Source organism: Berghia stephanieae, chromosome 4 (assembly GCF_034508935.2).
Source record: "Berghia stephanieae isolate SIO BIC M18660-M18661 chromosome 4, UCSD_Bste_1.3, whole genome shotgun sequence".
Lineage (NCBI taxonomy): Eukaryota > Metazoa > Mollusca > Gastropoda > Nudibranchia > Aeolidiidae > Berghia > Berghia stephanieae.
This window is the reverse complement of record NC_088363.1, coordinates 6,342,453-6,352,452: the sequence shown is the minus strand read 5'-3', so window position 1 is coordinate 6,352,452 and position 10,000 is coordinate 6,342,453. Positions and strand designations below refer to the sequence as shown.

At 38.4% G+C, this 10,000-nt stretch overlaps 1 protein-coding gene across 2 annotated transcripts in view; it reads right to left on the bottom strand.

Annotated features, from left to right (window-relative positions):
• The window catches only part of LOC144969954 (uncharacterized), a 102,728-nt gene extending 92,819 nt beyond the window's left edge, over positions 1-9,909 (bottom strand). The window contains exon 1 of one of the 2 annotated variants that reach the window (XM_078909045.1): positions 9,666-9,909. The gene's annotated coding sequence lies outside the window, so the exon portion shown is untranslated. The remainder of the gene's footprint in view (positions 1-9,665) is intronic. The other variant, XM_078909049.1, reaches the window with a different exon arrangement.
• Between the last annotated feature and the right edge of the window lie 91 nt (positions 9,910-10,000).

Below are 10,000 nucleotides of genomic sequence, written 5' to 3'. Positions count from 1 at the left end.
ATATTGTCCATTACAACGATGTTAAATTAGGCCCAAAAGTGGGTTCCGATGTCAGACCTGCATATATTTACACGTCGGTTCTGATCATCCGCATGTTACGAAAATTAATAAATAAACATAAAAATAATTTTTAAAATTGAAATTAAAATCACTTGTCGTTATTTTTGGAGACAAGGAAAATAGTCTTTGTAAACATTGTGTGCATAAAGTAATGGTTTCAGGTAGACTAGTGGTAAGGACAACAACAATCGTAAAGCAGTTACAACAACTCTGTTATAAACAACATCAAGTAGTAGTAGTAATAGTAGTAGTAGTAGTAGTAGTAGTAGTAGTAGTAGTAGTAGTAGTAGTAGTAGTAGTAGTAGTAGTTGTATAAGAAGTGCCGGTGGTAAAAGTAACAGAAATATTGGTAATCGTTTTAGCCGTTGATATATTTTTGTTCGTGAACCATGAACGCTGTAGTGAATCTATATAGCTAGAACAAAGATGACGTCACTCAAGCCTTTGTTATTGTATTCAGCCACAACATACAATAATACAGATAGTAACTAACTTACCGTTTAGTTATTGTAAGACTTAAAAGTAAGACAAGACACATTCATAATAAACACGGAGTTATCGAGACTAGATCGAAGAGATTATAGAGTATAAAGAATGAAGACGTCACCGAATGGCACTGTCCACTCCGTCGTACTTTGAAAAGAATGAAATAGATATTTTGAATTTTGGCCAGAAAACACAACCTTCAAATATGAACTGATTAAAAATTAACCCTCATCTTGTCAAAAGTTTCAAACCTGAGACTTCCTCTAAGAAGAGTTCCATGATGTCCCATACTTCAAGATGTGAGTCATTTTAATCGATCGGGATTTAAAAGGCGAAATTTTTGGCCAAAATGCTAAATACGTGTTTGGATTGATTTTTTTTTAAACAGAATTTGGCATGAATTTCTTCGCCTCCAGTGTCAGGTTACATCCACCTCTAATAAACACAGAATATTTGATCCATGAGATCGGCCCCCTATCTATCATAGCTGACATTCACTTTGTGACCTCAAAACAAATTGGTAGATTTAAAGGATATGAACGTATCTGGTAGGAAATCCCAGCTTACAGTATATCTCTCAATTGGATTCAATAGTCTGATGTCACGCCGCCCGGCAACGGCAGCCATCTTGGTTCTAAACAAAGAAAATCATTACTTTTGATTCTTCATGCTGGCTAGAACTTTTCATATGTCTTGTGATCAGAATGTGTAAAAGTCAAAACATGATCAAATTTATGTTTTGTTTTTTTTTCCTCTGGATACGCTTTTATGCTCGCCGGGTAAATATTTCATACGGGCGTCCGCCATTGTTCCGATAGTTTAGAGCCAGTGTTACTAAGTTACCATGCGTCATTAGGAAGGAAGTGACGTTGCGACTGTTGAAGAGGATTATGTTTGGTGAGGCGATGCCGTGGTCTAGTGGTATGACACTCGCTTAGGGATTATAAGGTCCTGGGTTTTAGCCTCGCTCGGCGCATAGTTGAGTTTTTGGAAAAGGCTATTTACTCACATTCTCCCACTGTACTAAGGTGTAAAAATGATTACTTGGCCGTTAACAGTGTTGTATCTGTCGGAAAAAAACGTAATAATATCGCCTAACAGGCGTCACGTCTTATTCGCCATCCGCGTTTATGAGTAATTCTCTCTAAACTGTATTAACCAGACTATAAACATTTAAGGTTACACACAGTTTTGTGTGTTGGTCCGTTATACTTCCGGATGGCAATATTGTGAGCTTCTTATCCAAGCGCACACTATCTATAATATTATTATTTCTATGGCTTGTTGATTCCTACGTATGAATAAATTGGATTCAAGTGTCTGATGTCACGTCGCCCAGCAACGGCGGCCATCGTGTTTCTAAACAAAGAAATTTGTTACTTTTTATTCCTCATGCTGGCTAGAACTTTTCATAGGTCTTGTGATCAGAATGTGTAAAAGTCAAAACACGATCAGATTTATAATGTTTTTCTCCTCTGGATACGCTTTTATGCTCGTCAAAGAAATATTTCATAAGAGCGCCCGCCATTGATCCGATAGTTTATAGTCAGTTACTAAGATACCATGCGTCATTACGAGGGAAGTGACGTCATGACTGTTGAAGAGTATTATTCACATTAAATAAAATTTTAAAAATTATGCCCTTCCGCCATGACTTCATAAGATATCGTCGCCTGGGCATTTCCTAGGAAAATAGATACTTCATCAATAAAATACGATTCAACAGTCGTGACGTCACTTCTCTCGTAATGACGCACAGTGACTTAGTAACTGGTTCTAAACTATCGGAACAATGGTGGACGCCCTTATGAAATATTTCTCCGACGAGCATAAAAGCGTATCCAGAGTAAAAAAAAAAACAAAACATTATAAATCTGATCACAAGACATTTTATGAAACGTTCTAGCCAGCATGAAGAATAAAAAGTACCGATTTTCTTTGTTTAGAAGCAATATGGCCGCCGTTGCTGGGCGACGTGACATCAGACTATTGAATCCAATTTCTCAGGCTTGTTGATTCCTTACGTATGAATAGACTTCACAAACGAAAACAAGAAATCATAACAAACAACAAGTCTCAACCCAGAGATACCAACCAGTCCGACATGAGTGGATCATTCATTGTTATCAGTCATCAGTCACGGATCAAGGGAGATAATAAGGCATCGATCGCATCCGATGCATTCACTCCAGGATAAGTAGCTATTTTTATTTATTTATCATTACAGTCAGCGTACAACTTATTTTTCTCCTATAATTTATGCATCAATTTGTTGTTGCTGTTTTTGTTTTTAAATGTGCGGTTATGTTGTCGTGTGGTATGACACTCGCTTTCGGATCGGAAGGTAATCTCTCGGCGCATAGTTGAGTCCTAGGAAAAGACTCCTTAATAAAAATTCTCTCATCGTACTCAGGTGTAAAACCAGTACCTGGCCGTTAACAGCGTTGAATCTGTCGGAAAAAATGTAATAATATCGCCTAACAGGCGTCATGTCTCGTTATTTACGTTATGTGTTGCTGTTGGTCAGGGACCCTTTTGTAAAGCGCTTTGAGCACGTTTTGTGGATATTGCGCTATATAAAATCTCGGGTTTTTTTGGGTTTTTTTTTTTTTTTTTTTGGGGGGGGGGGGGGGGGGGGGGGGGGGGGTTGAAAATATGTATTGTTTGTTTGTTTTTTTGTTTGTTTGTTTGTTTTTTGGGTTTTTTTTTTTTGTCTTTTGTTGGGGTGGGGGGGGGGGTTGATTGGGCTTTATTTGCTGTTGTTAGTTTTGTCTTTTGTTTGTATATTTTGTTTTTGTTTATGTTTTTGTTGTTTTGTTTGTTTGTTTTTTTTTTAATCAACATTGGTTAACATTCCAAGTGCATGTATTATCTTGGCCATAAAAACAAACTTGAAAGACTTTTGTTTATCTTTGAGTGAGAGGCGATGACAACATCTCGGCCTACTTTTGGCCTTTCAAATCCCCGATCAAAGGGACGTCACTGCAGCAGTTAGTGTAGTACACAACAGTCATTTATTTCTATCTAGCTATAGATAGTATGCGCTTGGATGAGAAGCTCATAACATTGCCATCCGGAAGTATAACGGGCCAACACACAAACTCTGTGTAACCATGAACTTTTATAGTCTGGTTAATACAGTTTAGTGAGAACAACTCACAAACGCGGATGGCAAATACAATAACAAAGGCCTGAGTGACGTCATCTTCGAACTATCTATCCCGCCATGCACTGGATAGCGAGATCGCAGTCAACGGCAATCCACTTTCAACGCGTTATTCATGCTATGTGTTTAGGTAAAATACACGCAGCAACATCCGCTTGCCAATGTGTAAAATTTAACTTTCATAGAAGGAACTAATTTGACGCTGCTCGGCTATTTGTTCTTGTTTTTAGCCAGTCATTTTAATGATTAGTACGGTACTCACTAAAATCAGCTTTATGTTCAAGATGGTAGATATTTGTGTGCTGGTACGTTTTATCCGGCTGGCGGATGTTGTGAGTATTTTACCTAAACACACGTCATAAATATCTTATATCTTATAAGATGCGTGGAAAAGGATAGAAGGACTATTTTTAGATCGTAATTTGGGTGATTAGTTCTCTTTAAAGTCTCTCAAACAAACTACAAGTGTTGAAGGTTACACTCGATTTGTTTGTTTTTGTCCCAGTAAGAATTCTCTGATGGAAACTGGTGAGAGTTTTCCTTAAACGCATAGCATCAATAAAGGTGATAGAATTTTCGAATCTATTCATATTTTCGTCTTTATCTACCAATCAAAATGCCGTCAATTTCAAACTAAATCAAAAGCGACAAGAGGAGACTTAAAATTCACGAACGGGACAAATTATTCGAACAACTTTTGCACTCGTATCTCAGTGTTCGTGGATGCAAACGAATAATCGAGCATTAGCAAACAGCGCCATGAAGTGGTTGATAGGGGTGAACAAACGACTTGCCTCTATGCATAGCCCAGCATTGATCTGGTCAGCGGCACAGTTTAAATTTTAATATTTTTGTTCGAATCTCAAATTATTTCTCTTATTTTATTTGGTCTATGGTATGATACTCGTTTTCGGACCGGGAGGTCCTGGGTTTGAGCCTCGCTCAGCGCATATTTGGGTCCTTGGAAAAAGACCATTTACTTACATTCTCTCACCGGACTCATGTGTAAAATGAGTACCTGGCCGCTTACAGCGTTGTCTCTGTCGAAAAAAATTTGTAATATCGCCTACCAGGCGTCGTGTCTCGTTCTACATGTTACATGTTGATATTGGTTAGGGACCCTTTGTAAAGCGCTTTGAGCACATTTAGCAGATATTGCTCTATATAAAAGCTCACGTTTTATTTTTAATATATAGGAAAAAATGGGGGGGGGGGTCTGAAATATGTGGGGAGAGACTTTTAGATTAACTTTACAATTTACGATTTTTGCCGTTTTTTAAAGTCATTTTCTGGCTCTTGAATCCTGCAAATTCTTGGTATCGTGTAACTGGTATTGGTCGAAGCAACTGCCAAAACTTGTCGGGAAAAAAACACACACAAAAAATACAAAAATAAAACAAAACCCCGCCTCCCTTCGCCCAAAAAACCAACAAAAAAAAAACAAAAAAAAACAAAACCAAGAATAAAAAACGTGAGCATTGCTATAGCACAATATCCACTAAATGTGCCCAAAAAAGCTTTACAAAGGTTCCCTAGCCAACAGTAATACTTAACATTTAAGACGAGACATGACGCCAGTAACACGATATTGCTTTTTATTTTAACAGACACAACATTGTTTACTTCAAGGTTTTCATTTTACATCTGAGTATATTGATAGAATGTGAGTAAAGAGCTTTTAACCAGGACTCAACTTTACACCGCTCAGAGTGGGACACGATCCTGGGACCTAATCGTCCGAAGGCGAGTGTCATACCACGAGACCACAAAGCTACGCTGAAAAAAAAATGATTTTCTGCGTCTAAAAAGATGGCGTCCGAATAATTTACCGAGCGTACCTTTCGAGTAACGTTTGCAAATCTCAAACGGTTAACACAACCCTACTGAACCCGACCTTCCTGACCCGACCAAACATTCCGACTGTAGGCGTGTATCACACGTTTTCATCAGACAATTGTCTGACAATGACCCTGACATGCTGGGTGCATTTGTTGTTGTCTTTGATGTCCAAGTAAACATTGCGTCTTACCAATACTGCGTACTCTTGAAACAACCCATATTTTAAAATTTGGCCAGAAAACTCGTTCATCAAATATCGATCGATTTAAATGACCCTCATCTTGGAAAAAAAACCCAAAAAACTCTCAAACCTGGGACTTCGCGAAGTCCCAGGTTTGAGAGTTTTTGGGGGTTTTTTTTCAAGACGAGGGTCATTTAAATCGATCGATATTTGATGAACGAGTTTTCTGGCCAAATTTTTAAATATGGGTTTTTCCAGAGTACGGGAGATTAGATGTCACCTATTGTAAGTTACGATGATTGTACTCTGTACGTACAATTAATTCTTTGTTTACAAATATAGACATGTAAACATTCCGATCTTATTGCCTTCGCTCTCGTCGTTATTATCATTATTATTGTGTTGTTTTGTAATAAACTGGGGGGTCCCGATAGCTCCGTTGATAGAGCAATCACTTCACACGCAAAGTGACCGAGATCAATCCCGGGTGCAGTCGATATTTTATTTTCTGACCCCCACCTCCCCCTCCACCACCTGTCCACCCAGCAGTGAATGGGTAGCAGCTGAGTCTGTTAGATTTGAGCTACTTTCAAGAACGTGTGGTCCCCTACTCCCCAATTCGTCAGCTTAGGTCATTGAAGATCCAGCTTCTAAAAGTGCCAAAAACACGGCTTACTAATACGATTCAGTAGTCTGATGTCACGCGCCCGGCAACGGCGGCCATCTTGGTTCTAAACAAAGAAAATCATTACTTTTTATTCTTCATGCTGGCAAGAACTTTTCATTCCCTTTTCGTATGCCTTGTGATCAGAATGTGTAAAAGTCAAAACATGATCAAATTTATGGGTTTTTTTTCCTCTGGAAACGCTTTTATGCTCGCCGGAGAAATATTTCATACGGGCGTACGCCATTGTTCCGATAGTTTAGAGCCAGTGTTACTAAGTTACCATGCGTCATTAGGAAGGAAGTGACGTTACGACTACTGAATCCTATTTCGGCGATAGATCTTTCTATAAAGCAAGACCTACCATTTGCAACTCACGGGAAGCGTAGAAAATTTTAAGAAAAATCTGAAAACTCATCTTTTCCAGAAATTTTTATCCTAGGCATTTTCTTCATGATAAGTAAATTATTTGTTTTATGTTTTCATTCCATTTTGTTGAATGTCAATTTCATTTTGTAAAACTTGATCTAGTTAGTGTGTGCGACTGTTGTGTGTGTCTGTTTGACTCGGTATGAGTGTGTTTATCGTTTGATAAGTAAAATATTGTAAAGCGCTTTGAGTCTTCGGCATTTAGCACTATAGAAGAACACTTTATTATTATTATTATTATTATTATTATTATTATTATTATTATTATTATTATTATTATTATTATTATTATTATTATCATTATATTATTATTATTATTATTATTATTATTATTATTATTATTATTATTATTATTATTATTATTATTATTATTATTATTATTATTAATTAGCAGAGAATGACTAGCAAATCCTAAAAAATTGAATCCCCCCCCCCCCTCCCATATCATTTTGGTGCTTCAATTGGACATAGGGGCGAACAGATTGTTATAAAAAGCAACTTAAACTATGGATGACTTTATCAGCTGTTGACTTAGCTGGATATTTAGAATATCTGCTTGGGCAATCTCTCAAGAAAGATGTTATTCTCGTATATTATTTGTTTGCCTTCCTTCCAGCTAATTGAGCTTTCTATAGCGCAATATCCACTAAATGTGCTCAAAGCGCTTTACAAGGGGTCCCTGGTCAACAGCAACATTTAACATATAGGACGGGACATGACGCCTGCTAGGCGATATTACAATTTTTCGGACAAAGACAACGCTGTTAACTTCCAGGAACTCATTTAACACATGAGTACGGTGAGAGAATGTGAGTAAAGAGCCTTTCCCAAGGACTCAACTATGCGCCGAGCGAGAGGCTCGAACCCAGGACCTTCCGATCCGAAAGCGAGTGTCATACCACTAGACCACAAAGCCGCACTGATGATCCCCGCCAGGACAATGGGAAAAAACTGAGAAAACAGAATCCAGGACAAAGACAGAGATCAACATGGAAATGGGGAAAACAAACGTCGGTGATAACAGGTAAGAAATTAAGGAGCAGACACTGGTGTAAGATGAAGAACTGAACAAGTGTGTATGAAAGGTGCCAAACAAAACAAGAAAGAAAAATACAAGAAAAAAAATATCCCAAAAAATCAATCTACCACGACTGGGGATCGAACCTCAGACCTTCTGATTACCTTCTGAGGAACGATCCCCTGTCGAGGTCGACTGATTTTTTGAGATGCTTTTTTCTCTTCACATTGTTCTTTCTTGCTTTGTCTGGCTGGCACCTTTCATGCGCATTTTAGACCCTTCTAAGGGTCTGACTGAAAGATTATGGAATTTACAGAAACGGGCTACCATTACACCACGGAGGCTCCCGATGGTTTGGACAATTGAATTCAATAGTCTGACGTCACGTCCGCCCCGCAACCAGAAGCGTGGTTCTTAACAAAGAAAACATGTACTTTTTATTCTTCATACTGGCTAGAACTAATTTACATGCCATTTGATCAAAATGTATAAATGTCAAAACACGATCAGATTTATATTTTTTTTCTCCTCTTGGTACACTTTTATGCTCGTCGGAGAAATATTTCATAAGGGCGTCCGCCATTGTTCCGATAGTTTAGAACCAGTTACTAAGTCACTGTGCGTCATTACGAGAGAAGTGACGTCACGACTGTTGAATCGTATTTTATTACCTATATTCTTCACAAGGTATGGCACGTGACCCCTCAGACCGCCACGGGAGGTCTGGTGACTCCACCCAGCAATGGAGTCCATGAGGCTTTTGTCCTCCAAACTTCGAGTTCAAAATAAGAAAAGTCTACAAATTTTAACATGTTCACTGTCGTACTCTGGAATAACACTTATTTAAAAATTTGGCCAGAAAACTCGTCCTCCAAATATCGATGGATTTAAATGACCCTCATCTGACTATGTCGCCTAGTGGAATGACACTCGCTTTCGAAGGTCCTGGGTTCGAGCCTCGCGCTCGGCGCATAGTTGAGTCCTTGTAATAGGCTTTTTACTCACATTCTCTCCGTAATCGGGTGTAAAATGAGTACCTGGCCGTTAACAGCGGTGTCTTTGTCCGAAAAACTGTAATATTGTCTAACAGGCGTCATGTCCCGTCCTACATGTTAAGTGTTGATGTTGACCAGGGACCCCTTGTGCTTTGAGCACATTTAGTGGATATTGCTCTATATAAAGCTCATTTTTAAAAAAATCTTAGCAAAAATTCTCAAACCTGGGATTTCACAAAGTCTTTAACAAAGTCCCAAGAATTGAGAGTTTTTGACAAAATTAGGGTCATTTAAATCGATCGGTATTTGAAGGACGAGTTTTCTGGCCAAATTTTAAAATACGTGTCTTTCCAGAGTAAAAAAATTGTGCTGTATATAGGACAATATCCACTAAAATGTGCTCAAAGTGCTTTACAAGGGGTCCCTGGTCAACAGCAACATTTAACATGTAGGACAGGACATGACGCCTGTTAGGCGATATTACAATTTTTCGGACAAAGACAACGCTGTCAACGGCCAGATACTCATTTTACAGATACTCATTTTACACCTGAGTACGGTGAGATAAAGTGAGTAAAGTGCCTTTTCCAAGGACTCAACTATGCGCCGAGCGCGTGACTCGAACCCAGGACCTTCCGATCCGAAAGCGAGTGTCATACCACAAGACCACATAGCAGCACAGAATACTGCTGAGTTAACTAGTTAATTATTTATTTGTCTTTGTAATCAAAAATAAATAAATAAAAATTAATTACATTGACTTTATATTCGAATCTAAAACAATCTAAACCAAGTCCAAAGAGACCAAATTTAAATTCATTTCTTACCTGTCTTCGAACTAATAATAAATACAACACTGTCAAGAAAGGCTGCAGTAGTAAAAACACACCATAACCATAACATGTGAAAGTCCACACGATGTGGCGAAATGCCATACGTTATACCAAGTCTTTCAGGGGCCTTTTGTACCTGGACATCAATGAATGGCTTTTTTCATTTCCCTTTCTTTCACCAGCTATTTCGATCGTTGTCTGGTTGGTGTTACCCACACTTATACCACCTGAAGTTGTCTGTTTATTGAACCGATGTGTTTTGGCTTCTGTGCATGTGACATTCTCTCTCTCTCTCTCTCTCTCTCTCTCTCTCTCTCTCTCTCTCTCTC